This window comes from Euprymna scolopes, chromosome 39 (assembly GCF_053919585.1).
Source record: "Euprymna scolopes isolate OS-2025 chromosome 39, ASM5391958v1, whole genome shotgun sequence".
Lineage (NCBI taxonomy): Eukaryota > Metazoa > Mollusca > Cephalopoda > Sepiida > Sepiolidae > Euprymna > Euprymna scolopes.
The window spans coordinates 63,537,858-63,549,932 of NC_136520.1; positions in this window are offsets into that span (position 1 = coordinate 63,537,858).

The window sequence follows — 12,075 nt, forward strand, 5'->3', positions numbered from 1 at the left end:
CATCTATTTCTGGAAGTCATTGTAAACAAACTTACCATCATATTAAAAAAAATCTCCCTGCTGAACTCTATCTTCATTATTATAAAACTCTGCGGAATATCCAGGTATCCTTGCTTGTTTGCTTGACTCTTGTAATAAATAATTTTACCAAGAATTCTTCATATGTTTTGGTTTCGGTTTCAGTTTTAGCTAATGGCACTCAAGTCATATATTTTTACTTTTGAAATCACGACTATATATTGGGTACAATATGATATATTATAATCGATAGAGAATTGACACTGTAATAATGTATATGAAATCTGCCCAAATTAATTTTTTTATTATTATTACATTTTCACCCCAAACAAGGCACATTGCCACTTTGATGTAGGGGCTACTATCAGGGACCTAAGTTGCAGGGTTACTATGTAGGGGGTTTAGCAGTAAGATGTCTGTTCACATTACACTTGATTTTCTGCATGTCAGTACAGTTGGAGAAGCAGGAAACCGGAAGAGAATTCCAAAGTGTTGCAGTTCTGGGGAAGAATCTATTAGAGTAAAACGCTTTCTTACATCTAGGGATCTCAACTGTGTAGGGGTGGGACTTTGCTGCTTGTCGGGTTTGTCGAGGGTATTTTCGTCGAGGGGGTACAAGGGCTTGTAGTTCGTCAGAGAATCCACCATATTAAAGCGTATTTTACGACCGGTCAGGTCGGGTGCCTCTGGTAGTATAATTATGAAACTCTGTGGGAGTTCTTGCTTGTTTTTTGTTTTTTTTGTTTTTGTTTTTGTTTTTTTTTTACACGGTGGTCACCACTTATCAAGGCCCAGAAGCCACTCAGGGATAAGGGTTTGTTTGCTTGAATCTTGTACTACAGGGTGATTCACGGGAAACGGATGGGTTAGAACGTTCCTTGCTCTCCTTAAGTAAGGGATACGGAGTGAGGAAGATAGTCTTCTTGAAATATTCGCAGTTTTGTTTTCCTTAAAAACATCCGTTTCCCGTGACTCACCCTGTATACTAAAGTCGTATTTATGTCTATTTATTCACAATTTGATTAATATGTACAAAAGGTATACTGTTTCACAAAATAATATTCGTATTGAAAACGAGCATTTACACTTTTATATTCCAGCATGATTTCTACATATGCTAGATATTAAAAGGGAATATACATACAGGGAATAACATCATTTGCATATTACATTAAATAAAATTTACTTTAATACACAGCTCCATCTTATTAATTATTTGTGGTAATAAAATTATTTAAAGTTGATTTATTTAATTTACTTTTAATTTAATTTATATTCAATTTAATTTATTTTCAATTATTATTAGCCTACACCAGTTGCCTTTTAAAACGGGAATAAGTTTATTTATTTAAGCTGCGAGAGTTATTTCCCCTTTAAGCTATTTCTTATTTAATTTTCATAGACGAAAGTTGGTTTATGATTTCACAAATTTAACATGTGATCCACTTTCAGGAAAATCTTAAGAAGTTGGCATATAGTCGCCATACGCGCTCTGTTACAAAATGAACTACACAGAAACGTTCGTCATTCAGGAAGTTTGGTAAAGCACACGCGTATCTGTGTAGCTCACTTGCAATAAGTATATTAAGTTACAGTAAAACATGTAATGGGATGTCTATCTTTAAAACGTCCATGTATGTAAAAACTAGTATTGGGACAATTAATCGGAATCAAAATCGGGAATCGGAAAAATCGGAATATTTGAGGGTATCAGAATCGGTATCCAAATCGGAAAAATTTGTACCGATTTTCCGATGCCAAAACGATTCTTTTAATTGTTTTATTATTTTTTTTTTTAATTTTGTTTAAAGCCAAGTCTTCTATTGCTGGAAATAATGACAAAATAATAGATATTTATTGATTTTAAATTACCAGTGAAGCTAAAATCTATAGATCGCCTCCGACAAGTATATTTTTACGTTTAGGAAAAATATTTACACATTTAACATGTGTCGTTTTCGGTAATCAGAGAAAAATACAACTATATAGTTAAATATTTAGAGATTTGTAAAGAATCGGAATCGGAATCGGGAATTGTATAGGAATCAGGAATTTAGTACGGAATCGGTGCCTGTATCGGAATCGTTAAAAAATATTGGAATCGTCCCATCACTAGTCAAAACGTGGAAGATTATGTGTTTGCGCATTTACGATGTTGCTTATTCGTATAACACGAAAGGCGATTAACTATTATGCGTTAACCATGCCAGATGATGGATGCCCGATAAAGAGCATGCGTACAACAATAACAACATAGAGTATCGTCAGAAAATGTAAAACATTGACGTTGATGCTCGCGTGTAGGGTGTGACATTACGCATGCGCAATATCGTACAAGTTTTACGCATGCACCCGTCGTCTATTTTTAACGTCTGCTCACCTACGCCTAAGAGTTACGCATGCGCATCACTTTCCATGTTTTACGCACGCGTATCGTTTTCTAATTTTACACATATAAATATACATACAAACTATAGTAGCACTAATGGGGGAGTGGGAGCGACAGTTTACAAAGAATGATTGTTCTCTCTTGCGGTCCTAAAAAAAAAAAAGGAAGATCTCATTAGCTTACCAACTGGGAATTATGTATGCAAGGTGTGTTTCTTTTAGTAGCTTCGTAACTCTCGTCTGTCTTATTTCATCCTTTAGTCTCCACATTATATGGCCGATGTTTCTAGCAAAAAGTCTATCTTTTTCACACTTACCATTGCCTAGTTTTTAACCTTGAAGTAGTATTTTTAGCTCCTTACGACAAGTGGTTTTATGCCCTGTCTGGCGTGATTTCCATAAACAAAAAAAACGATAAACGAAAACTATAAATCTTGAAAGTATTGAAAAATAAAAGGCGGGACGAATGTAGCCGTATTCACAAGCGTGTGTGTGGAAATAATGTTAAAAACGGTATTTCCTACTCAAGGTTAGAGTAGTGGAAAATTCAATTAGAAGTGAAAAGTCTAGAATCATGACTACGTGGTCAGTACACTGTCTCACAAAACAGGAAGTCGTTAATGACACGTAACAGATAAGCTGATGATGATATTCACCTGTCAGAACTTTTTTAAAAAATGGAATCGCCCGATCGTGTAATACATGGAAATGCGTAGAAAATATGTAATCTGCATGAATTAAAATATCACATTTAAGCGTATCTTACGACTGGGCAACGCCGGGCGGCCTGCTAGTGTTATATACAGTCGTTCCTGTGTCTTTGTATAACTTTAAACTGAGGCAAAGATGCGTTCAATGCTGTTTTAAATATTTGTACAGCATTTAAGAATAATGCAGTAAAGGCAACTGCTACTCGAGGTTACGTTCCAGTTTTTCTTTACAGAGATGAGACTCTTGAAGATTCACCACTGTCCGGAAAAATGAGCTTCTCCCTCCACCCACTCCCCAACCCCCTCTCTTTCTATTCACCCACATTGATCCCACTCCTACTTAGAGATTGACCTGCTTGTTTTCTGCAAAAACAGTGGGCGGTCTATTATTTAGAAAGGGTTGGGGGAGGCCTTACTAACCAATTTTTTTTTTGTTTTATGTTTGTCCCCCATACTGTAAAAAAATTCAATAAAACTTTTTCAAACTTGGGCTTATCTTGAGCAGGACAGCCTCTGGAGTGAATGTGGTATTGTGGTGATCTAGATATTTCTAATTAAGAACAGGATAGACAATTTAATAGAAATTTAATGATTAGCGAACCCCATTATCCATACTTGTGAATGATCTTGTGACGAATTTGTTCATTATGTAATATTTTTATATTTTGTGCAAATAAATATGTGAATGCATTTCACTAATGGTGATTTAAAGAGTTTAATCGAGTCGGATTCACGTTTAACACGTCAAGTACACTCCTTAAAAATTATGTAAATAAAGAAAGATCGCATTAGCACGGAAAATAGATATAAGTTTTGAAAAAGATGATCGTGTATAAGAAACTACAAAGAATTCTCATATGCCCCTATCGTCATAAACAACCTCTCTGATAACATTGTGGCTAAGATGGGTCCACTTGCTGATAATAGAACGCAAATGTACACATATCTAAAGCAATTGAATCACGCGGTATTACTGGATGAATGTGAAGTGACAGTGGTCTAGTAGTGGTTAACGACACGGGCTGACGCCCTGGGTGTCCAAAGTTCGAATCCAGTTCGTTCCACCAAAATCACTTTCTACTTAGAATGTTGGCAATCATCTCCTGGTCCCTCCTATAAATACCCGATGTTTTCTAGAAAGTATTCTGACTAGAAAAATATCGAGAAACCAATGCCAACAGACATTTCGGATTAATACCATATGATGATGATGATGACTGAACGAATGCTAAATATAATTAGATCGTTTTTAGACAAGAGAGCAATTCAGATTGTGTACATGATGGAGGTACATCCAAACAACATAATATTAATGTGGGTGTGACTCAGGGATGGATCATTGAACCTCTAATAGTTCTGATATTTATAAACGGCCTCCTTGATAACATTGTGTCTTAATAGGTATATTTGCTGATAATACACCACTCTTTATAATAGTATGGGGGAAATCAAATATGCACATATCTAAGGTGTTGCGGACCAGGATGTAATAATACCCTAACTCGCTACAAGAAAATAATGAAACGAATGGAATTGAAGGAAACAAAAACTCAATTGATGGATAAGATAAATGTCGTTTATTTACTGTTAAAAGAATGAATATTTTAGATATAACATGTGTTCATGTCCGCGCGAGTGTAACCATCGTTCGTTGCGGGACTGGTGTTGTAGAAAGAAAAGGAAATGTGTGTTCATCTCAAGTTCGGGTCACTAACGTTTGTTCGCGCGTGGGAAGAGAAATGAGTGTTGTAGTGGAAATTGGAATGATAGTCCAGCGTGTAGACAAAGAAGGGGATAGAGAGTTGACATCAGTTAACAGTCAGCTACGCGGTGGTGTTCTCAGGGACCAGTAGTAGATAGAGAGAGAAAGAGTGAGAATGTGTACGTACGGTCTGTTAGCTTTTTGTCCCACATAATAGCAAGTGGTGTGAGGCCGCGGTTGGTCCGTGGACCGACCAGCTCGAAAGCTGGGCCTAAAAGAAAGAAGCCGGTTATTGCTCTTTGTTTTATACCTGTTTCCGGTGGTCTTTGCGCATGTGTGGATTTCCTTTGAAAGAGGAAGTGACGTCGTCCATGTGTGCGTTCGTGTGCGCGTGTGTGAGTACATGTGTGTACGTTAGCGTGTGTGTATATACACATGAATGTGAGTGTATGTACGCAAACGTGAATATATGTACGTGTGTGGACGTGGGCGCGTATGTTTGTGTGCGCGTATGTATGCGACAAGTAATATAGCTTGAATTGTGAATGTGTTTTTGTGTGACACTAGGAAAGGCTCGCACAAAGGCAATACCAGATTCCATAGAAAAAATCTCCAGTCCGTGGTGAAATGGGTCCATAAATGGATGGTAACATTTAATGCTACTAAGACTGGGCTTCTTTCCTTTAACAATTACAAGAAACTTTCTCAACCGCTGATAGCCATGACTAATAACACCTTACTTGAGAGTTCTTCTTTCAAACTCCTTGGCTAGCATTCACAGGCAATATGAACTAGAACAAATGCATTGAGGATGTTGCAAAAGACGCTGTGAAGAAAGTGAGCTCCCTCTACCGTGCTAGAAAATTACTGACACCTGGCACTATCCTATATCTCTACAAAGCCATGAGTCTCTTCCTCTTAGAAGGGTCCAAAAACAATCTCCTATCAAATAGATCCCGCACTATCAACAAAGCTCTAATCCCTGTCCCATCGACGTAGTGTTGCATCCATGTGCATATTTTTTCAAGTATTTTAATGGAATGTGCTCTGATGAACTCATTTCACTTGTGCCCTCTCCACATAGATACCCAGCAACAAGCAACAAAATCCCACCCTTTCGCCGTATAGTTCCTTAGATCCCAGGAAGCGTTCTATTCTAATCGCTTCTTTCCAATGAGTGCTAGACTGGAAAATTACCTCCCTGCACTTCGATTCCTAGGCTGCAGAAGTTTAAATGTAATCTCGTATATAGTCAACTGTGAAAATTGTTCCTAAATAGTAGCCCCTTGTTTGAGGTAAACGAGAATAAGCAAATATCGTGTTAGGATGACCTCCCATCTGTAGTGGAATGGGGACAAAAATGGATGGTCACATTCAATGCTGCCAAGACTAAACTGGTTTCCTTCAATAATTACAAGAAACCTTCTCTGCCACCAATAGCAATGGCCAGTGACTCCCTGTCTGAGAGTAAATCTTTCAAACTGCTTGGCCTAACGTTCACAGGAAACATGAGTTGGGACAATTATATTGAAAGCATTGCCAGGACCGCTTTGAAGAAAACTACTAACACCCAAAAGTATCCTGTACCTCTATAAGGCCACCATTCGCCCATGTATGGAGTATTGCTGTCACATTTGGGCTGGTGCATCTGCTGCTCGTCTCTCGCTTCTAGACAAGGTTCAAAAGAGAGTCGCCAATCTGATAGGCTCTGAGCTGGCATTTAAGCTTCAGCCTCTGTCCCATTTACCTCCCTGCTCTTCGATTCCTAGGCTGCAGAAGTTTAAATGTTATCTCGCATATAGTCATCTGTAAAAATGGTCCCAAATAGTAGCCCCTCGTTTGAGGTAAACGAGAATAAGCAAATATCGTGTTAGTCGTAACTCATTTTGAAGCAATTATGACATGTGATGCAAAACGTATTATCTCCAGATGATCCCGTGTCAAAAACTTCAAATGCACAATTTGTTTTTGATAGACTTGTCAAGGCGTAATTATGATAAAAAAGGTTACTTCCTTATTTTTCTCCCATATAATTATCTCCCTTTGTTCATTATGACAATTACAAGATACATTGCTAGTCTTTCTCTGCCCTGTTGTTATTTTAACGGTAGGTGTTCAACTAAGCTCCAATCTATGGTTCCCTTCTGTAAAAGCCATTTAAAAATATTTACAGCATGAACTCTAGCTACAACCCACCAACGCCCCTTCCTTCATGCTCTCTTGAGTTCGGAAAGATCTCCATTCGATTGGTCAAATCCCACTCTGTATCATTCTCTACATTCTCTCTCACAGACGTGATGTTGCTATTCTCAGCATTTTCTATAAATGCTGTAACGGCACGTGTTCTTCAGAATTGTCTGATCTATTCTCCGCTTCTTTTGTTCCGGTTCGTTTTATTCGTTGGTCAAGTGGACTCCATCAATTCGCTATTTTTATATCTCATTCTAATACAGCATCCTATTCCAGTAGCTTATTTCCATGAACCGCAGGATTGTGGAACTATCTTCCTGTTGACTGTTTTCCCCTTAATTTTAACCTTGGCCTTTTTAAAACTAAGGCCAATAGGCATCTCCTGTCTTTGCGATAATCATCTTTTGTTTTTGTTAACTCCTTACATTAAGTAGCTTCATGTATTGTCTGGGGCGTTTTCGATTTAAAAAAAAAAAATGTCTCCTTGATCAAGTATTTTAATGGTGAATGCTCTGACGAACTGCAAGCACTTGTACCCCTCGACGTAAATACCCCCAACAAGCCAGACTAGCAGCTAAATCCCACCCCTACACAATGGAGATCCCTAGATGTAAGAGAGATTTCTACTATAATAGTTTCTTCCCCAGAACTGCTAGACTTTGGAACTCTCTTCCGGGTCCCTGCTTACCCAACTGTACTGACATGCAAAAGTTCAAGTGTAATATGAACAGACATCTTGCTTCCCAACTCCCTACATAGTACTCCTGTAGCTTATGTTCCTGATAGTAGTCCCCTACATCAAAGTGGCAATGTGCCTTGTTTGGGGGTGAAAATGTAAAAAAAAAAAAAATTTAAGTAGACTGAATCCAAACATCTTTTACCGTCTTCTTTTGTAAGCTGTGTTTGTTAACAAAAGACGCTGATAAAGGCCATTTCATCTGTCTGAATGTGATCGTCAACCAGCCAAGGCCCAAGAACCTTTACTACCTTAGTCCGTGGTGAATTTAAAAGAGACGCGTTTTGTTTTTTACTTGGTGGTGACCACTTATCATGGCCCGAAGGTTACTCGAGGATAAGAGTTAATGAATGTAAGATGGTAATTTAGCAATAGTTAATGTTGTAAATGGGTAGAATTTAATTATTATAGGACCGGTTCAACAAGAACTTCTTTTTCATTGAATTTTAATGGTACTATGTTGTATTCAACAGGGAAGCAGTCCAACGGAACAGCGTTCCACGGACGGGCAGTTCAGGAAAAGAAGCTTTGTTTATGTGTTTAGATTTAGGCACATATAGAGATGGAGGAAATCATATATAGTGGCTGTAGCTAGTCGAGTGTTTTTGTGAAAGTTTGGCAAGGAGGACCATAGATTGTAGTCTAGTCAAGCACTTGCCATGAAAATAACGATAGAGAAGAGACTGGCTTGCAACCTCTCTTCTGTAGGAAAAAGGAAATAATCTACTAGATTTCGAAGCCGGTTTTGAACTCTATCGAGGTTGGATAGGGCGTGCCGAGTAACTTCTGTCCAGATGTGGCAACAGTACTTCATTTTAGGGCGTACTTGGCTCTAATACGGATAGGGGATTGCATTGGCAGTGAAAAACAATTCTGGAATAGTAGAGTTACCATTTTTCTAGCGATCTTGGCAACAGATGTTTTGGTGTTCAGCTAGTCTGCTTTCCAGCTGTCTAGGACATGATCGTCTTCAAGTTCAATGAAAACAAATTCTTGCTATGCTTAAATAATAAAATTTTACCAAACTGTCATCACCATACCCTCATTAACCCTTATGGTCGTGTAGCCAATGAATTTGAAAAGTGTGGATTCTCTTTTAAAAAAATCCATAATATAAATATCACCTGTCTGTTTAAATGTATGTATGTATGCCTGTATATCTGTCTAAAACTTTCGATAGAAGCGATGTATTTTCATGGGATTGGTATCATTTTGAAGCTCGACCCTTCGGGCGACAAATACCGAAAATTGGCTGAAAACATTAATTCCTTCACCTTCCACTGGGCGCTTTTCTACAAGGAGGGGTCGCTTTTTTCGCCGATATTTTCGAAAGTCATCCCTCTTTTAGATTGTCTAGCCCTAATTTAAACCTACGTCGCTTTCGGTTTGGCTACGGGCGACACAGCAAAGACGTCAAGTTTTTTTTTTTTTTTTTTTCACTTTATTTGCCTCCTTCGTAGTATGGGCTCGATCCTGCCTGCCTACTACCACTTTTCTATTTTTAATTTATTTATTTTATTTTTATTTTATTTTTTTGGTCTGAACGTGCACCTCCAAACACCCGGGAAACGCCGAGCACCCAGGCTAGTATAGAAATAAAAATAAATCAATTAATCTCTAAATAATTAATTTCAACTCAGTTAATTTGCTCCTTCCATATTTGTTTTAATTTTGCCACTTCTAATGTTTGTTTATTTTTTGTTGTTGTTGTTGTTGCTGCTGTTGCTGTTGTTGTTGTTGTTGTTGTTGTTGTTGTCGCCGACAAATTCAAAGTTTGAAAAATAATGTTTTCTTCTGTATGTTCCTGATATTACAATACTGCATAATCTTTAAGAACGGGTACTGTTTTTTTTTGTTCAGACATGCGATATTCAACAAAGTTGTAGACAAATTTACCGGAAAAGTTGGTCAGCTGATTGGATCTGCGTGTGAGTCACGTGATCAGGTTAGCTGGAGATCAAAGTGTTGGAATTTGGAAGTAAGGAAGAGAGGACGGTTTAACAGGTCGTCAATCCCTTCACTGGGGTGGGAGCTAACGTGTATAAAAATAGAGACCTAGAAGTAACCCCACAAGCAAAGACATTCACTTTCCATTCTTCTGCAATCGACACATGGAAAGTGAATAAAAACTATATAAAACCAAGCATCGTCTTGGAGTCAATGGGTAGCCTCCCCTCCTAGAACAAGATGAAATCCAGGTGGACAAGATCAGCGACACATGAAGTTAAGGTATGTCCAAAGTACATGTATCACACACACACACACACCTGCATATGAACAATTAGATATGAATATACATATAACATAATTCTAGGGTGCAAATAGTGAAAAATCACCAACAATAGACATTTAGTGACGCGTATACACACCAGGATGAACCCTTCGTCCTAAGTACTCATATCAACATTTACACGATAATACAACGTTGTGTCAAATTGATGGCCTAATATCGTTAAAAATGTACTCATTTTTGCATCAAATACTAATCCCTTATTAATCCCTATTTTTTTTTTTTTTTTACATAGGCATTATCACTTATCAAGGCCCAAGAATGACGTCTGACCAAACGAAATAGCCCAGCGGGTTAGGGTCCGGGTTAGGGTTCGAGTCAGGGAAGGCGGGAGGGCCAGTGAAAGAAGGGTACAAAGTCGTAGCACTCATTCTGAAGCCAAGCCCAGGTCTCTTTGAACTTGTAGGTCGGCGTAGAGTCTTGCTGCCACACTCAGGGTTTGGCATAAATCACCTGATTGCACCAGGATATCACCAAACTCTTCAGCACATCCAGGTGTTTACTTTCACACCGACTTCAAAGATGTGAGATGGCATGATGTGACCTTCACTTGAAATGACACCAATGACCATAACCGTGGCCAGAAATTTTATTTTGATCACTCTAGGCACGTCGTTGTTATTCGTGGAAATCTAGCGATGAATTTTAAGAGTGCTGGCAAGAGTTCTGTAGTAATAGATTGGATCCGTAGAGGGCATGAGTCGTACACCGGCGAATCTCAGATCTTGCTTTGTGTCACTTTCAGACATGATAGAGGGTTCGTATCGCTCTTGGGATTTGTACACAACTGGCCAACTAGTAGATGGTCTGCAACAAAATAAGAAAACTGGTTTTTATCAAACTATCGTGGAACTACCTCGACTTTTCTAGGGCGACAATTTTATCGTTCTACTCTGTAAATATATACAAGTTGCGGTAGAAGTACCTCCCACATTTTAAACTTTCAACTATATGTTGCTAATTAACTTATGCAAGTGCTATTGATGTCTTCATTAATAACTTATATAACATATTTTTCAGGTACCCTCATCAAGCAATATGGTTTGGATTGGTGCACATCGTGCTTTTACTGTAGAAATGTTTTTGCATGGCGAATCTGTAACGGCAACACACAGAGTTTTCCGATGTTTATTACAAGTTACAACGGCATGATGCTGTTCCAGATAGAAAATCAATACAGCTATGGGTTGAAAATTTCAGAGCTACAGGTTCGGCACTTAAAAGAAAGCGACCTGGAAGGCCTGGTAGCGCGCGAACTCTAATATTCGAGCTGTGAGACTTTCTGTTGCTCAGTCTCCTACACGTTCAACTCGCAAACATTAACTTACCTTGCGCTTGCGCATCGGTGCCTGGAGGGACGTTCTTCTTCAGGGACCCTTTAGCTGGAATGATGAACCTTGCAAGATACTCTATGTCTGGTTTGGTACTGACCTTCAGTTAGAGAAAAATTAGTCGGAGATTCTGAAAGCAGTCCGGTCCACAGCTAGTCTGTGGATCAGCAGAAACCCTTCCTTTAATGGGAGAGAGGAAGTGTGTAACTCGCACATTTATCCAATCTTTATTTACCATATTTCTGTTGTTCCTATCCCGTAAAATACACTGCTATATTTGCAGCGGGCTCTATTCAGGTTCCTATGGCTTGGAAAGGCCCCTACAGTCTGCCGAGATATCTGTTATCTACATCCTTCTGAAAGCGGTCTGAATATGGCAAATGTAAAGTTGCGTCTGCACACACTTTGGCTTTACTACCTGGATCGAATGTGTACAGAAATGGAGGGAAACGGTGACCTCTTGAAGGAGGATACTAAATAAATATTCCTGGCTTTGAGGAGTGTGAACTTGTTCGAGAGGGAGGCACACAGGTTGCCTCAAGGTGAGTGCTCCTTCTATCGCGTGTATTGTCGCACATTGAAGCCCTTTTTAAGAGTGAAGGAAACCTCTCGGGTTTTAGTGAGGGGATCCATTCAGATGATATTGGTGATGAAGGGGCAGTTTCGCTCAGTCTGGCCTTGGGCGCCTAAGTCAGGGATTGCTTGATCGA